The sequence below is a fragment of the Piliocolobus tephrosceles genome, chromosome 5 (genome assembly GCF_002776525.5).
Source record: "Piliocolobus tephrosceles isolate RC106 chromosome 5, ASM277652v3, whole genome shotgun sequence".
Lineage (NCBI taxonomy): Eukaryota > Metazoa > Chordata > Mammalia > Primates > Cercopithecidae > Piliocolobus > Piliocolobus tephrosceles.
In genome coordinates this window covers 61,432,355-61,451,739 of record NC_045438.1, presented here as the reverse complement: position 1 = coordinate 61,451,739, position 19,385 = coordinate 61,432,355, and the positions used below count along the sequence as shown (strand labels likewise).

At 39.2% G+C, this 19,385-nt stretch overlaps 1 protein-coding gene and 1 pseudogene across 5 annotated transcripts in view; both read right to left on the bottom strand.

Annotated features, from left to right (window-relative positions):
- The window catches only part of CDK19 (cyclin dependent kinase 19), a 218,374-nt gene that overhangs the window by 111,905 nt on the left and 87,084 nt on the right, over positions 1–19,385 (bottom strand). The gene's annotated exons all lie outside the window — the stretch shown is intronic.
- Positions 9,678–9,775, bottom strand: LOC111538654 (annotated as a pseudogene).

Below are 19,385 nucleotides of genomic sequence, written 5' to 3'. Positions count from 1 at the left end.
AAAGCAACATACTAGGCACAATAAAATACCCTGCATGAGACTGCCTTGTGGTGATTTATCCTAGGGTTCTTTGTAACTAGCAAAACTCCTAGCTGGGTATGATGTTGCACGCCTGTGGAGGCCAAGGCAGGAGAATGGCGTGAACAAGGGAGGCAGAGCTTGCAGTGAGCTGAGATCGCGCTACCTTACTGCAGCTCAGGTGACAGAGCAAGACTCCGTCTCAAAAATAATAATAATAATAAAATAAATTAGCCAGGTGTGGCGGCATATGCCTGTAGTCCCAGCTGCTGGGGAGGCTGAGGCAGAAGAATGGCGTGAACCTGGGAAGGCAGAGCTTGCAGTGAGCCAAGATCATGCCACTGCACTCCAGCCTGGGTGACAGAGCAAGACTCCGCCTCAAAAATAAATAAATAAATAAATTCATTCATTCATTCATGCATTCATTCCTGGGCTCAAGTGATCCTCTTGTCTTACCCTCCTGAGTAGCTAGGACTACTACCACACCCAGCTAATTTTTTCATTTCTTGTAGAGATGGGGTCTAGCTATGTTGCCCGAGCTGACTTCTATATATTTTCACCAAACATAACGTTTTGTAATTTTTCTAAGCATGAAACAATAATATTGAAATAAAATTCCCTTTGGTTTTAAATTTTTTACTTTGGTAATGTTTTACTAAGAAAAGAATTATAGGCTGGGCACTCAGGCCTGTAATCCTAGCATTTGGGAGGTTGAGGCAGGAGGATTGCTTGAGGCTAGGAGTTCAAGACCATCCTGGGCAACATGGCAAGACCCTATCTCTACAAAAAATTTAAAAATGTTTTAAACTTAAAAAAATTTGTTTTAAAGAAAACCTTACTGAGTATTCCTTCTTTTTATTGAGGTAAAATTGACATAACATAAACATCACCATTTTAAAGTATGGAATTCAGTGACTTCCAGTATATTCCCAATGTTGTGTAACAATCACAATTATATAATTCTAGAACATTTTTATCACCCCCAAAAAGAAACTGCATATCCATTAAGCAACAGCTCCCCATTCTCCCTTCATCCCAGGCCCTGGCAACCAATAATCTGCTATGTCTATGGATTTGCTTATTCTGGACATTTAATGTAAATGAAACTATACAATATATAGCTTTTGGTGTGTGGGTTCTTTCACTTCATATAATGTTCCCGAGGTTCATCCATGTGTGTGGCAAGTATCAGTACTTCACTCCTTTATATGGCTGAATAATATTCCCTTATATGGATATAGCACATTTTGTTTATCCTTTCATCAGCTGATAGATATGACAGTTATTTCTAATTTTTTGTTATTGTGAATAATGCTGCTATAAATATTCACATACAAGTTTTTGTTTCAACATCTGTTTTCAGTTCTCTTGGGTATACAACACCTAGAAGTGGAACTGCTGGGTTATATGGTAACTTTTTGAGGAATCACCAAAATGTTTTCCACAGTGGCTGTACCATTTTACACTCCCAACAGCAATGGATGAGGGGTCCAGTTTCTCTATATCCTCATCAATAGTTGTTATTTCCCTTTTGCTATTATTATTACCATTCTAATGGGTGTGAAGTAGTATCTTGTGGCTTTGATTTGCATTTCTTTCCCTAATAATTACTGATGTTGAGCATCTTTTCATGTGCTTAAAGGTGATTCATGTATCTTCTGTGGAAAAATGTCTTTTCTTTCTTTTTTTTTTAATTTTTGAGATGGAGTCTCACTCTGTCACCCAGGCTGGAGCGCAGTGGCACAATCTCGGCTCACTGCAACCTCCACCTCCCAGGTGCAAGCAATTCCCCTGCCTCAGCCTCCCAAGTAGCTGGGATTACAGGCGTGTGCCACCACGCCTGGTTAATTTTTGTATTTTTAGTAGAAACGGGGTTTCACCATGTTGTCCAGGCTGGTCTTGAACTCCTGACCTCTGGTGGTCTGCCTGCCGCGGCCTCCCAAAGTGCTGGGATTACAGGCGTGAGCCACCGCGCCCAGCTGAAAAATGTCTTTTCAAGTCCCTTGCCCAGTTTTTAATGGGGTTTCTTTTTTGTGAATATTCATTTTTAAATCTAGTAGGCAATCACCTTTTCTTGAATTCTTCAAGTTTGTAGTCTGCTTTTAGCCATATTTTGGTAGAACGTTTAACATTTCCTCACCCTTCTCTGAATTTACATCTTATAATGCTCTCTAGGACACTATATCCAAAAGTAGCTTAATCATTAAGTGAAAAAGACAACATTATGCTAGACTAATAGGGTCAAAAATAACTTGGTCATTTAAACTCAACCAACATTTTCTGAACACTCCTATATTCAAGGCGCTGTATGTGGTTTTGTTTGAATACTTAAGAATCAGAAAATGAGTCTTTAATGTCTTTACAATGGTACTAACTACTCTATCATTCATTTTGCGTATTCAGTCCTTAGGCGGAAACTTTTTTTTTTTTTTTTTTGAGACTAGTCGCTCTGTTGCCCAGGCTGTAGTGCTGTGGGGCAATCTTGGCCCACTGCAACCTCCGCCTCTCAGCTTCAAGCAATTCTCCTGCCTCAGCCTCCCGAGTAGTTGAGATACAGGTGTGTGCCACCACACCTGGATAATTTTTGTATTTTTAGTAGGGATAGGATTTTGCCATGTTGGCCAGGCTGGTCTCAAACTCCTGACCTTGCGTGATCCACCCGTCTCAGCCTCCCAAAGTGCTGGGATTACAGGCATGAGCCATCGCACCCTGCCATCTTTGGCAGAAAATTTTTGTAAACGATCATCAAAGTCTCTAAATCCCAAAACATCAAGCAGTTTGCATTTCAAAACATTTTTTTTTTTTTTCTTTTTTTTGAGACGGAGTCTTGCTCTGTCGCCCGGGCTGGAGTGTAGTGGCCAGATCTCAGCTCACTGCAAGCTCCGCCTCCCGGGTTTACGCCATTCTCCTGCCTCAGCCTCCCGAGTAGCTGGGACTGCAGACGCCCGCCACCTCGCCCGGCTAGTTTTTTGTATTTTTAGTAGAGACAGGGTTTCACCGTGTTAGCCAGGATGGTCTCGATCTCCTGACCTTGTGATCCGCCCGTCTCAGCCTCCCAAAGTGCTGGGATTACAGGCTTAAGCCACCGCGCCCGGCTTCAAAACATTTTTATATGATTTAAGTAACAGAAAACAATGGAACATCCTTCTTTTATAAGAATAGTTTTAAATTATTTTCGAGTTGTAAATATTTTTATTTTAGCACCCTAAAATAGTATGGCACTACTTAATGACATTCTTCATGAACAAAAGCATACTACATTTACTAAGAAAGCATGCATTTTCTGTCTTGAAGGAAGTGTAACAATTTTATCTTCTCAGCTTAGGGTAGGCAGATTATTTTTAAAATAAGATAATTAATTTAAAGATATAACATATTTTTTTAATTCCATATCTAACATTTAACTTTAAAAAATGTTCTTTTAAAAATGAAGGATGCTCAAGTATGGAAAACATAAATACACAAACGCATACATAATTTTTATTAGAGTATTTAGCATGATATTACACGGTAGAATTAATAAGCACTCTTATATTAAAAAAAAAAAGCAGGCTACAAAACTCATACTTTCTATTTATTAAAAGTATCAATCATTGGACCACCTATGAGTTCAAATATTTTATCAAACCTTAATTGAAAAATCGTAACAGAAAGATTACAGAAGTATTAAAGAATCTTTCTACAGAAAGATTATAGAAGTATTAAAGAATCTTTCTAGAATATTCAAACATTATCTGAACATGCCTAGAAGTCTCAGGCTTTGATAAATTCCTCAAGTTAAACATGAAACAGGGGCTCAGGTAATTTCATGAGGGATATATAGATATAGATATATAGAGAGTAAAGAGAGAAAGAGATCTATGTGTATCTCTACTCTCTATATATTGATCTCTGTATATCGATATATAGATAAATATATATATTGGTCCAGTGATCCAGTGGTCCAGTGATTGATACTTTTCATAAATAGAATGTTGCCGGGCACGGTGGCTCACGCCTGCAATCCCAGCACTTTGGGAGGTCAAGGTGGACGGATCACGAGGTCATGAGTTCGAGACCACCCCGGCCAACATAGTGACACCTCATATCTACTAAAAATGTAAAAATTAGCCGGGCATGGTGGCATGTGCCTGCAGTCCCAGCTACTCTGGAGACTGAGGCAGGAGAATCTTCTGAACCTGGGAAGCAGAGGTTGTGGTGAGCCGAGATCGAGCCACTGCACTTCAGCCTGGGCAACAGAGCGAGACTCTATCTCAAAAATAAATAAATAAATAAATGAATAAATAGAATGTATGAGTTTTGTGACCTGCTTTATTTTTTTATACTGGAGTGCTTATATGATATATACCTATAAATCACATATATAGATACATATGTATATATCCCTTATGAATGACATACTTGGGCCCCTGTATATACATTGATATATTTTGATATATATGTCTCAAAATAGCACTTTAAATCTTTTTATGGAATAAAGCAGACAATCAGTCAATCAATGAGCCCTTACAGCTGTGAACATATTTTACATTTCAACTGACATGTAGTATATACATTTATACTAACACTCTAGAAATCTCATGAGGTGGAGAAATAAATTCTCCATGTTTCAAAGGTCTCTAACTCCATTATGACTCATCTTTTCAAGACTGTCTCATTTTCTTTATTTCCCTCATTAAACACATTTTAAATGGTACACATGAAAAGTCAAAAAGGAAAATTCCTGGGTACTACAGTTGTATTAAGAGGTGGGGCCTTTCAGGGGTGATTAAGTTCGGAGGGTGGCATCCTCATGAATGAGATTAGTGCCTTTGTGTTTTTGTTTTGGTTTGTTTTGTTTTGAGATGGAGTTTTGCTCTTGTTGCCCAGGCTAGAGTGCAAGGGCGTGATCTCAGCTCATCGCAACCTCTGCCTCCCAGGTTCAAGCAATTCTCCTGCCTCAGCCTCTCAAATAGCTAGGATTACAGGCGTGCACCACCATGCCAGGCTAATTTTGCATTTTTAGTAGAGATGGGGTTTCTCCATTTTGGTTAGGCTGGTCTCGAACTCCTGACCTCAGGTGATCCGCCTGCCTCAGCCTCCCAAAGTGCTGGGATTACAGAGGATTAGTGCCTTTGTAAAGAAGGCCTAAAGGAGCCTGTTTGTCCCTTCTGCCACATGAGGCCACCATGAGAAGGCTCCATTTATGATGCAGAGAGCAAGCCCTCACCAGACACCCAATCTGCTGGCACCTTAATCTTGACCCCAAATTTCTGTTGCCTATAAGTTACCCAGTCCAAAGTGTTTTGTTGGAACAGCCCAAATGGACTAAGACACCAAGTGCCAGGAACAAATGAAAGCCAAAAGAATGCAATGGGCTGATGTATGAAGCCCAGGAAGATATGAAATTGGGATATAGGCTCTAGAAGCTGGGGTTCTAAACTGTCGTTCAAAAACAGATGACACCGCCTTAGATGTATATATTTGAGGTATGGAATTAGCCTCCTGCAGAGTCCAGAGGCTTAGGAAGAGCTACCGTGTCAGTGAAGACAAGACTAGGAAAACTCTATCAACTGGTCTGGCCAGGGGAGGCAATAAGGAAGCTTGTTGTATGTCCTGGGATCGTGTTGTGTATAGTGTGTAGAACAAAAGCAAACAGAAAAACCTTAAAATCACACACAGAGAGAAAAATGTACCTAGAAAGGCAAGACTATTACACTGATGGCTGACATCATATCAGCAATAACCAAAGCCAGAGAACCATGGAGAAATCTTCCAAGTCCAAAAAAAAAAACCTTCTAATTCTATATCAAGCTAAGTTATATTTTTTAAAATGAGGGCAAAATAAAGACATTTTCAGGCAACAAGTGAAAAAATTTGCCATTCACAGATAGTTGCTGAAAGAATCACTGAAAGATATACCTAAATAAGGAGTATATGCAAAAAAGCAAAATCATATACGTCAATTCAAATAAGCCCTGACTATAAAGGACTAAAATATATAAAGTTGGGGTAGGGTGTGCTGCAGTTAAGTGAAAACAAGGTAGAACTAAAATAATGGAGAGAAACAGCAGGAGGGAAAGATCTGAGGTAAAGAGTTCTAAAGTCCTTGTACTACTCTGGCAGAAGCTGGGAGGACTCAAATATTTAAGTCAAATATGTATGTAAAAATGCAAGTGTAACTACCAAATTAGAAAGAGTATAAGTCATTTTCAAACCATAAGTTCAGGGAGAAAAAAGTAGTATGAAAAATTCAATTAATATTGCACAAGTCAGAAAACAAGCAGGGGAAAAGCATGAGGAAAAAAAAAAAAAAAAACACCACAAGAAGACAGCAGAAATAATTCTAGGCCAGGTGCAGTAGCCCATGCCTATAATCCCAACACTTTGGGAGGCTGAGGTCGGAAGATCACTTGAGCCCAGGAGTTTGAGACTAGCCTGGGCAACACAGTGGGACCCTGTCTCTACAAAAAGTTTTAAAAACAGCCAGGCATGGTGGCTAATTTTTAATTTTTTTGTAGAGACAGGGTCCCACTGTGCCTATGCCTGCAGTCCCAGCTATGTGGGAAGCTGAGGTGAGGGTAGCACTTTAGCATGGGAGATGGAAGCTGCAGTAAGCCAGGATCTTACCACTGCACTCTAGCCTGGGTGACAGGGTGAGACTCCAACTCAAAAAATAAATAAATCTAACCATATGAATAAATACATTCATGTAAACAGATTAAACTCTCCCAATGTAAAAAAGATGCTTAAACTAGAAAAGACAATAAAGTTAAAGGAAAATAAAAACTCATTCCACAAAATCTTATTTCAATTAGAAAGCTGCTACTGTTTCTCTTAAAGAGCTGTAGTTGGCCGGGCGCGGTGGTTCAAGCCTGTAATCCCAGCACTTTGGGAGGCCGAGGCGGGCGGATCACGAGGTCAGGAGATCGAGACCATCCTGGCTAACACGGTGAAACCCTGTCTCTACTAAAAAATACAAAAAACTAGCCGGGCGAGGTGGCGGCGCCTGTAGTCCCAGCTACCCGGGAGGCTGAGGCAGGAGAATGGCGAACCCGGGAGGCGGAGCTTGCAGTGAGCTGAGATCTGGCCACAGCACTCCAGCCTGGGTGACAGAGCGAGACTCCGTCTCAAAAAAAAAAAAAAACAAAAAAAAGAGCTGTAGTAGTAAGCAGTATGGTTTTCTTGTTTTGTTTTGTTTTGAGACAGAGTCTCACTCTGTCGCACAGGCTGGAGTGCAGTGGCGCAATCTCGGTTCACTGCAACCTCTGCCTCCCAGGTTCAGGCGATTCTCCTGCCTCAGCCTCCTGAGTAGCTGGGATTACAGGCACGCGCCACTACGCCCGGCTAATTTTTGTATTTTTAGTAGAGATGGGGTTTCACCATGTTGGTCAGGCTGGCCTTGAACTCCTGAACTTGTGATCCACCCCACTTGGCCTCCCAAAATGCTGGGATCACAGGGTGAGCCACTGTGCCCTGCCATGGCAGTAGGTTTAACAATCCAACTGATTGCCCCAAGTGTTCTGAAAACCCTGATTCATGAAATTATGTAGCAGCAAAGAGAACCAGAATTCCCAGTGCTTTGAGACTTGTTCTTTACAGAATCAATGAACTTCTCTGCAATAGAAAATAACCTCATAATCCTCTCCTATTTCTCAAGAGAAGTTCTTGACAAGGCAGTGATTCAAAGCCCTGACTAGGTTAAAGTGGGACTTTAGAGACCTTAGACAAGACTTCTTTCACGATCTTTGGCAGAGTCTTTGATGCCAGTGTACAAGCAGTGATTCATAGTGGCTCATGGAGCTTCTTCCTTCACCAAAGCAGCAAAACCAGATGTGCTGCCAGGTACTCAAATCAGTTTTGCTGGCAAGCCACTTTTCACTGTTTTATGTCTCAATGGTCTTCCCAGTTTCCAAAATGTGTTCACAAAACAATAATTCTTTGATGGCATCAGCATGCTCTCAAATGACAAAAAAGAGAAGCTAGCTTCACTAAGATACATGAGAATTACATTTGGGCCAGGCAAGGGTGGCTCATGCCTGTAATCCCAACGCTTTGGGATGCCAAGGCAGGCAGATTACCTGTGGTCAGGAGTTCGAGACCAGTCTGGCCAACATGGTGAAATCCCGTCTCTACTAAAAGTACAAAACTTAGCAGTGCGTGGGGGTGCACACCTGTAGTCCCAGCTACTTGGGAGGCTAAGACAGGAGAATCGCTTGAACCCTGGAAGCAGAGGCTGTAGTGAGCTGAGATCATACCACTGTACTCCAGCCTGAACAACAGAGCAAGACTCAAAAAAAAAAAAAAAAAAAAAAATTCATTTGGTTACATGCTATACACATCAAATGGCACAGTTGCCAATTCCTTTAAAACTTTGATTTGGGGCCAGGCGAGGTGGCCCAGCCACCTGTAATCCCAGCACTTTGGGAGGCCAAGGTGGGCGGATCACCTGAAGTCAGCAGCTCAAGACCATCCTGACCAACATGGTGAAACCCCGTATCTACTACAAATACAAAAAAATTAGCCGGGCGTGGTAACAGGCACCTGTAATCCCAGCTACTCAGGAGGCTGAGGCAGGAGAATCACTTGAACCCGGGAGGTGCAGGTTGCAGTGAGCCAAGATTGCACCACTGCACTCTAGCCTGGGGGACAGAGTGAGACTGTCTCAAAAAAATAAAAATAGAAATAAATAAATTAATAAAACCTTGATTTGAGAGACTGCAAGGAAAAAAAAAAAGTCAATTCTAGGGGAGTAATACCATATGTTAGAGGTCTTCATTGTTCCCCTGCACCCAACCACAAACCATCCAGAGTTTGGAGGACTTCACCAAGGCCTCTCCAATCATATAATTTCTTTTGCTTGCAAGACTTTCTAAGATAAGGCTTTTGTGGGGGCACAAATTCAAGTTGAGGTAAGGTCCCCAGCCTTTTCAAATTAAGCCACCTCCTTATCAGATAAAAGGATTCCCAACGCCCAATATTTTCTGGCTAGGCACATATAAGGGTTTTCTTCAGCTCTGTTGACCTCTTGCTTCCATTAATAAGACTCTTGCCAGATAAGAAAAACATGATTTGCATTTCCTTGTACATTCATTCTTAAGACTAAGATCAGGCCGGGCGTGGCGGCTCACACCTGTAATCCCAGCACTTTTGGAGGCCAAGGCGGGCGGATCACAAGTCAAGGGTTTGAGATCAGCCTGACCAACATGGTGAAACCTCGTCTCTACAAAAACTACAAAAATTAGCCAGGCGTGGTGGTGCACACCTGTAATCCCAGCAACTCGGGAGGCCGAGGCAGGAGAATCATTTGAACCTGGGAGGTGGAGGTTGCAGTGAGCTGAGATCATGCCACTGCACTCCAGCCTGGGCAACAGAGTGAGACTCCACCTCAAAAAAAAAAAAAAAAAAAAAAAGAGTAACATCAAAGGACACTTATCCTACTTTTTCTTCTCTTCTTATAATTTCTCTTATCTGTGTATGTGTAGGATTTTTTTAGATTTAAACTAGAACCTGAATAATACATCTGACATGGTAAATTTTAAATGATTCTTCTCAATGGGAAACTGTTTTATACAGTCTTCACATATAGCAATAATTAAAACTGCACATAATCTAAATGGATATGCTAGCAATCCACAATACCCTATACTTGTGGGGTTTTTTAAATTTTATTTTATTTTTTAAATATGGAACTCTTCACAAATTTGCATGTCATCTTTGCACAGGGGCCATGCTAATCTCTGTATAGTTCCAATTTTAGTGCTGCCAAAGTGAGCACCCTATACTTATTTAAAGTAAGAGATGGGAAACAAATTCCTAAGCAATTCTGACTTTAAAAAAAATGTTTTAGTCAGGTACGGGGCTCATGCCTGTAATCCTAGCACTTTGGGAGGTCAAGGCAGGAGGATCACTTGAACACAGGAGTTTGAGACCAGCCTAGGCAATATAGTGAGATCTCATCTTTGTTTAAAAAAAAAAAAAAAAGAAGTTTTAAATATTTAATTTTCAAATTAATAGGAAAATACATTTTAAAAATAGTTTATAAAAAAATATTGTCAACTTTCAGTTTACAGACCCCTCCTCAAAGTCCTAGAGTAAGATAAAGAATTCCTAGTCTAGGCAACATGAGGAGACCCAGTCCCTACAAAAATTAGCCAGGCATGGTGGCACATGCCTGTAGTCCCAGCTAGTCAGGAGGGTGAGGTGGGAGGATCACCTGAGTCTGGGGAGGTTGCAGTGGCAGTGAGCCATGATCATTTCAATGCCCTACAGCCTGGGTAACAGAGTGAGATCCTATCTCAAAAAAAAAAGGATTCCTGATCTTCTATCTCTAATGTTATTATAAAATACACATTCAAAACAAACAACAGTGGCAACTATTAGACTTAACTATTGTGACAGAATGTCTTTTCTAAAGATGGTCACAACAGTATCTCTGTACCACATGCTCTTCCAAAACCTTGTCAACTCCTTCAGCAAGAGATGAAGTCTAATTCCCCTCCTCTGTCTGCGTGTACACTTGTAACCAACAGAATGTTGTGGAAATGACAATGCTCAGCTTTCAAGGCTTTGTCAAAAAAAAAAAAAAAAAAAAAAAAAAGCAGATTTGTCGTTGTTCACTTTAACACTTGAGGCCGCCAGGTTATACACAAGCAAGGCCACATAAAGGCAGTCTAGTCAACAGTCCTAGTCTAGGTACCAGACACGTTGGTGAACAAGTCAACAAACTATTTTGGTCCCCAGGAGTCAAGTGTGTCCATCTCAACTTTCCAGTCTTCCCAACTGAGATCCCAGGCACCACAAGGCTGAGAAAAACCTCTCCCCACTGTGCCCTTTCAGAGGACACAACTTGCAGAATCGATGTGCATAATATAAAGAGTGTTTCACGCCACTAAGTTTTGGAATGAGTGTTAAACAGCAGTATTAACAATAATATATATATTAGGGGAAAAAAATTAACCCTGTCTCTAAAATTGGATATTTTTTAGTCTAAACAATGCTAGGCTCCTGACCTACAACAACACCAACAAAGTTAAATGCAATAAAATTACATATGGATTTTCTCTTGTGTCCACCACCAAAAGTTCTAAATAAAACAAACTTACACTAATTACTCCTGATTTTCACAAATGACAATTAAAGGCCTTTTTATACTTCAGCTCTTAAATAAGTCTCACAGAAATTGTGTGAACAAAGCCATGCCCACAGGCTCAAATGCTAGCTAGCTAAGTTGTTAATATAAATTGTGATGTTTCTTCCCTTGCTATTAGAATATTCTCTTTCCGTTATCTAGAAAAAAATCATTAACAAAATCCAATAACACTGAATATGTCTTTTATATGTGGTTTACAATTGATAGTAATCATTTACTGCACAAGCTAAGACTGGAAGACATACCAACATCCATTAAAAAAAAAAAAAAACTAGTTTAAAAGAAAGTAATTTTTAAAACTAGCCATTATAAATGAAACAAAGTACATAAAATTTTATTAAATTGCAATCCCTGACTCAAGGCAATAGAAACTAGATCCAAAATAACCTCTCTAGCTTTACTATTCAGGAAGATCCTTTCTATCTCTTCAATATCTGGAAAAAAAACACAGAGAAACTAAAAATACAAGACTAGGCGTAGTGGCTCACACCTTTAATCCCAGCACTTTAGGAGGATAAAGTGGGTGGATCACCTGAGGTCAGGAGTTCAAGACCAGTCTGATCAACACGGAGAAACCCCACCTCTACTAAAAATATAAAAATTAGCCAGGCGTGGTGGCGCATGCCTGTAATCCCAGCTACTTGGGAAGGCTAAGGCAGAAGAATCGCTTGAACCCGGGAGACGGAAGTTGCAATGAGCTGAGATCGCCCCATTGCACTACAGTCTGAGCAACAAGAGTGAAACTCCATCTTAAAAACAACAACAACAACAACATATCAACCAAACAACTACATAATGTGGTAAGAGAGTATGACTGACCACAATGCCCTGCTCATCCTTAGGGACATCAAGGTGAGCTGTCCAATCTTCCTCCCCAAATTGTACTGTATAGTCCTGGGTCTACGTAGAAAGGTTCTGGAGCAGAAGAGTGACACAACTGTATCTAAAATTTGAGATCAGTCCAGTGGCTTTGTTTAGGATAGGCTGGCAGAGAGGCAAGGAGAACAGAACACTAAAGCTTAGGCACAACAAGATAATAAAGGCACACTAAAAGTAAAAATGAAAAAGCTAAAGTTGAAAAGCTTTTTGAAAGAAAAAACATAGAAGACTTGGCAATCAAGTAGGGTGAATCTTCACATATTACATAAAAGATCTCTTCTAAATTTATTAGATAGCTAGATAAGATCTTTTGTTTTATTGTTTCTGTGCTGGAATTAAGTATGTCTAAAACTACAGTGCAATATTAGAAGTATTAATATATGAACACCTAGGTGGAAAATGAAATATACAAAATTACTCAGAATTCTCAATTATACAGATATAGGAAGGGTACCAGCTATTGGAGTCTTTCAAAATGGCACTATGAATACAGAAATGAATACAGCCAAGTGAGCAAAATCAAAGTGTCTCCAACTGATACATACTATGTGAGTTCCAATAGCACAGAATTACTATTGTATGCATTTTTCACTATTATATCTCCAGCATCTAGAATTTGTTGAATGAGCAAATAATTGAAGTACACTAAATCTAACCTCCATAAAATATAATGTATGTTAGTTTCAAAGGATATCTTACGGCTCTGTAGCTTTCAAAAACCACAGCAACAAAGGACAGAGAACGGTAGCCAAGCTAGAATATGGAATAAATCATGCTTTTGGATGTTAAAAAATCTCAAAAGACTGAGGTAATAGAAATTAAATTTAGCGAGACAGAACTAAGAGGAGGAAAACATGGGATTAATAATTTTAATTATAAATATAATATCTTCCCTAAACCCTCTCAGGAAAATAACTCAAATGTTGAGATGAAACTTAGTATTACTAAACACAGATAGTCAGAAACAGCATAAAATGGGTAACATAATTTATACAATTTAAATGCAAAAAGATTTAAAATATCTTAGCATTGATTTTACAAAATCAGTAGACAGAGAGAGAAAGAAACAGATTCTGAACAAAATCCACCATCCCTCATGCAGCCTAACTGGCTGAGAAATCATCACAAGGGTAATATGGGCATTGCACTAACAGTCTCATAAGCAGCCAATCAGCTTCTGGGTACAGATAATAAGCACCTTTAAATAGAACCTAGAAATTAGTTCACTAAAATTTAGCAGTACTTAAGTTTTTTATTTAAATTGTTCAAGTCTAATTATGAGAGGGGAAATGTTGACTTAATACAAATTCAAAGATAACTTTTACATAAGCAAGATAGGAAGCGCACTTTATTTACATCAAAGTGTAAAATCCTTTGTTACATTCTGCTTAACAATGCTTCTAAAAGAAATAAACAGTTATGTTCTATTGGCTTGAGTTTATAAATAAACTCTTCCAGAAAGCATTTCTTTTTTTTTCAATCCAACTTGTAAAACATGCCATGTTTTCCATAAGAAACTAGTAGGGTGTTGCTATGGGAACAACATTTTAATACCATTTTTAAAACACCAGTAGCTTCAAAGAATAATGAGGTAAAGAAAAATGAAGGAAAACTACTCTTATCTGATTGGGAAAAAAGATAATCCTAGTATTTCATGATGTAACTGTTATAATCATGTTATAATCAGACAGCAACTAAGCATTTCACATACTTTTTCTGTACTTGGGAAGGAGAATATTAGGGAATACTTTAGGAGATAATTAGCAAAGGTAAGTTAATGCAAGCATTTTGAGTAAGAATAAACAGATGTTACCAGGTCCTTGTTCCAAGAAAGGAGAAAGGAAAGGACTCTGGTGTGTTGAAATTCTGAAACACTATCTCTATTCATAGTCCTAGAAAGCCCTCTGAATCAAATATAAGTGTTCTTTCAACTTGAGCATAAAGAAAATGGGAGAATTATTAAGTAATAATTGATACATAAGTAATGCCTGAAAATGTTCCATTTAGAAAATGTCCTCAGTTATAGATACCTAAGTGAATGGGGTAGGAGGGATCTTAAATCTTAATTGAGTAATTTAGAAAAATATTTTGAACTAGTGGTTTACACTTATTTTATCTGTTAATAAAAAACTATATTTTTGTTAATAGCAAACAAAACCACAATTGAGTGGGAAAGAAAGATTACCACACACTTCCAAAATTGAACCTGGCCTACAGAGAGCTGGGCTTTTTAGACTCCAGGCTTAGACAAAGGTGCTGGAAAAAAGTTCACTGATTGCAGTCATTTTGCTACGAGCAAAAAATATTTACTTCTAAGTTCTGAAGAGTAACAAGGAATATATGGGAGGATTAATAACAATACTTTGCATTTTCATAATCCCATAAAGTCTACAAGGTACTCTCATATAAATTAAATCACATGCCATTTTTCCCCTAAGATAATCAAGCTGGAAAGAACAACTATTATTCAGTGGCACATCTTCATAACATTCTGTCAGAGAATAATATTTATAGTTCTATTATAGGTCAACAATAGAATACTGGGTTTCAATAATATGAACTTTTCAATAAGTAGGAAAGACAGAGACATAAGACAGAATTAGGTTATATAAGACCATTTCTCATGAGATATATGAAAACACATTATAAAAGTCAAATTATTACATACAAAAGATTCTTGGTTGAGCTGTGATGAATACTAAATTGCTCTATAACTAGTAACTAACCACCCATATCCTCGCCACACCCCTTTCACCACTTACCTTTTTTTCCATTTACTGTTAGAGTGCTTTTCCCTCCCTCCTACACTACTTATCCTTTAAAGCCCATCTTAACTATTTCCTTATCTTTGAAACTCTGAGATCACCATGTCCAAAGTGGCCTCACTCTACTTACTGTACCTACTCTTTCAGAATGCCTTCAATTACAGTCTTGTAGTATTAATTATATTCAAAAATGTGTTTTATCTTCTAGACCAGCATATAAGGTTCATGATGGAAAGAACCATGTCATATATTGCTCTTGTATAATCCTCTTCACGATTGAGATCATAATCATCTCTTCCTCCTCTTAAATGTATCAATGGAATCTCAAACTCAAGATGTCTTTTTAAAAAGAAAATCTCTGTCTGCCCTCTCCATCTTAGTTCTCTTCTAGAATTCCTCTCTCAAGAAGAGCAACTGGGCGAGGTGCAGGAGCTCACACCTGTAATCCCAGTACTTTGGAAGGCTGAGGCGGACAGACCACTTGAGCCCAGAAGTTTGAGACCAGCCTGGACAACATACCGAGACCTCATCTCTACTAAAACACAGGAAAAAAAAAAAAAAAAAAAGAAGAAGAAGAAGAAGAAAGAAAACTAGCCAGGCATAGTGGCAAATCCCTACTGTCCCAGCTACTCAGGGAACTGAAGAGGATCACTGGAGGCCAGAAAATCGAGGCCACTGAACTGCAGTCTGGGCAACTAAGTATGACCCTGTCTCAAAAAAAAAAAAAAAAAGAGAGAAAGGCCAGGCACGGTGGCTCACAACTGTAATCCCAGCACTTTGGGAGGCCAAGGTGGGGGATCACAAGGTCAGGAGCTCAAGACCAGCCTCAGCAACATGGTGAAACCCTGTCTCTACTAAAAATACAAAAACTAGCCGGGCACAGTGGCGTGCACCTGTAATCCTAGCTACTCAGGAGGCTAAGGCAGCAGAATTGCTTGAACCTGGGAAGCGGAGGTTGCAGTGAGCTGAGACTGTGCCACTGCACAATAGAGCGAGACTCCATCTAGAGAGAGAGAGAGAGAGAGAGAGAATACATGCTATCTATTAGCAGTCAAATGAGTTGCCAAAGCAAGAAAAAATGGAAATCTTTGCCACCTGTCTCCCTTGCTGCCCATATCCAATTCAACAGTTTCTATCCATCTGCCCTCATGAAAAATCTCTAAGTTTTTTTCCACTTCTGTCTATCTTCCCTAGCCTGATTGCAGGAATGGTTTTCTAACTACTCTCCCTACATATTCTCCTCCATCTTTACTCTCATCTATTGATACCACAGCCAGAGTGGTATCAATCAAACTAATTTGACTGTGTCATTTCCCTGCTAAAACCCAAGATTATTAACACAGCCCACACAGCTGCATGTGGCCTGGCCCTGTTAGGGGGTCTTCCTCTCTCAGGTCACTTTCATCCTCACTCATCACTCCAGGTACACCAGCATCTCCTACACTCTCAAATGTGGCATGCTGCTTCATGCTAATACACAATGTTCCCTCTACTCTGACTAATCAGCTCCCACTCATCCTTCAAATCTCTGCACAAATGTTACTTTCTTGGGGAAATCCTCCTTGATGCCCTAAAGTTAGATAATCTTTCTCCTGTTATCTTTCCATGATACTATGCTTTTCCTTGGCTCTTATCATCTTGTGTAAATATTCGTGTGAATATTTGCTCATTAATCTCTTCTGAAAGACTTACAGTGCCTAGCACATAGAATAAGCACTGTATACCTACTGAATGATTAATAATAATAGAATCTAATATTTAATGAACCCTATATGCCAGGCACTATGTTAAGTGCTTTCCACAGATAAGTAACTATTATTCTCCCTAGTTTTACAGATGCAAAGAGATTAGTAATTTATACAAGATCACAGACCCAGTAAGTAAAAGAGCTAGGACAGGAACCTAAATTTGTCAGGCACAAAACCCATGCTTTTTACCCTTAATTTAATTTGCTCCCTCAAACCACTGCTTGTAGAACTAAATAAATACGTATTGATTACTTAAAATGTCTACCTTCTATTGGACAAGAGGTTACTGAAAAAACTGTGTACTCATACTATGATAAATATTAAGACACTTTTACACTAAGATAAAGAACATGGAAAATTTTAACCAGAGTTTATTTTATGTTATTTTGTTGTTTATTTATTTATTTTTGAGACAGAGTATCGCTCTGCCACCCAGGCTGAGATTGGGAGTCTGCCAATCTCAGCTCACTGCAACCTCTGCCTCCCGGGTTCAAGTGAGTCTCATGCCTCAGCTTCCCAAGTAGCTGGGACTATAGGCACATGCCACCAGGTACACCACGCCCAGACTTTATTTTTATTTTTTGAGACTAGGTCTTGCTATGTTGCCCAGACTGGAGTGCAGAGTCTATTCACAAGCACAAATGTAGCACACTGCAGCCTCAAACTCCTGGGCTCAAGCAAACCTCCTGCCTTAGCCTCCCAAGTAGCCAGGACTACAGGAGCACAATACTGTACCCAATTCAGTTTTATTTAATTTGGAAATATTAATCCATCGAGTTATACAACTGGGTCTCAGACTGAGAGCAATAGATGGCCCAAGACTAAATAGCTTCATACCTCCATTGTTAGAAGCAAGGCTCTTTACTTGTATAAAATAAGCCTTGCTGTAGTTAACTATGTCCCCATTTCTGCCTTCATTGGAGTACTAACAGCCAAATCCAGAGTCGGTCTTGATTGGATTTATTATACTCTAATTGGAGAGTAGGGAGGAATTTTAATGAAGTCTCACAAAGTTTTTCTACATTAAGCTTAACTTGAATGACTTGAAAAAGGAAGTAGCTATAGTGGCTATTTTACTTCCTGGCAATCCTAATCAACCCAAAGACAACGCAAGGAAGCCATGCAGAATTGGATGGTTAGAGAACTCATTTGAGACTACCAGTAATCTAACACAAAATCTGTAGAAAAGTTTCTTTCAAAAAGGAATTAGAGCTGAATATCAGAAGATGTTTAAACAACAAAGTTATACTTGTGGATTAAGTTCTAACTCAGCTTTCTTTACTATTTGATTTCACTAACCTAATTATGGATACAAATACGCCCATAAACTGTCCCATAACATGTAGATAGTTACAATGTAGGGTAGAAGTAATCCCTTTGAAAGACAATTAACAAAGAAACACTATTAAACTCAATAGATTGTAATAATTTCCTCTAGATTAGTACCAGCTGCTACTCAAAAATTCATGTATGTTTACAATTAAATTTCTTCTGCTTCTGAGGCATCTTTGAACCTCAGTAGTCAAAATGTCACCTTTGGACCAGCAGCATCAGCATTACCTAAGAGCTTATTAGAAATATTGGTTGGGCACAGTGGCTCACAACTGTAATCCCAGCACTTTGGGAGGCCAAGGCAGGCCTATCACCTGAGGTCACAAGTTCGAGGCCAGCCTGGACAACATGGTGCTACCCCATCTCTACTAAAAATACAAAAATTAGCCGGGCGTGGTGGCGCATGCCTGTAATCCCAGCTACTTGGGAGGCTGAAGCAGGAGAAACATCTGAACCTGGGAGGCAGAGGTTGTAGTGAGCAAAGCACTATTGCACTCCAGCTTGGGTGACAAGAGCGAAACTCTGTTTCAACCAACAACAACAAAAAAAAACAAATGGAAGAAATTTAGAATATCAGGCTCTTCCCCAGGCCTACTGAACGAGAATCTGCGTTTTAGCATTTTAACAAGATCCCCAGGTGATACATAGGGCCATAAAATCTGAAAATCACTGGATTATAGAATGACTCAAGGAGAAATAATCTTCACAACCTTTAGTGTGGGATTACTGGCTGTGATGATGCTGGAGACAGGCTAACTGCAAAAGAATACCAGATAGGCAAATCCATAGAGGCAGAAAGCAGATTTAAATTAGTGGTTGCCAAGGGCTGAGTTGGGGAGGGGAAGGGGTAATGGGAAATGACTACTACTGGGTACAGAGTTTCTTTATGGGATGGTGAAAATGTTCTGAAATGAGACAGTGGTGATAGTTGCACAATGTGTGAAAACACTAAAAACCAATGGATTATATACCTTAAAAGGACTGATTTTAGGGTATGTGAATTGTATCTCAATTTTTAGAAAAGAAAAATATAGTAGCACTGGGTCTTTTCCAGTCTCTCTCATCAAAGAGTCTAACTGACTATTTCAATACTACATGACTGGCCATTAAAATTAAATATGGAGACACATACTGACAGTCATTTTCTTGAATAAAACCATTCAACTATTTTTCTATCCTATTTGAGTAGACTACCCAATGTTCAATAGTTGTATTTTGCATAGACTATGAATGGCAAATCATGTATCTCTTCATAAAGACAAATGAGAAGGGCTAATGAATGGTTGGAACAGAAGGGGACACATAATTTACACAATAATAATGCCTTGAAAGGTGATAGTATTATTATATTTCTAGTTGTAGTATTATTATTATATAATCTTCTATATCTTTCCCAAAACTAAGCAATCAGATCTGTGAAATTCAGGTCACCATCTTTACCCAACCCTCCCCATCTCACCCACCTTGGCTCTTCTGCTCAGTAAACTGCGTCATCCTGCTAACAGAGAAATC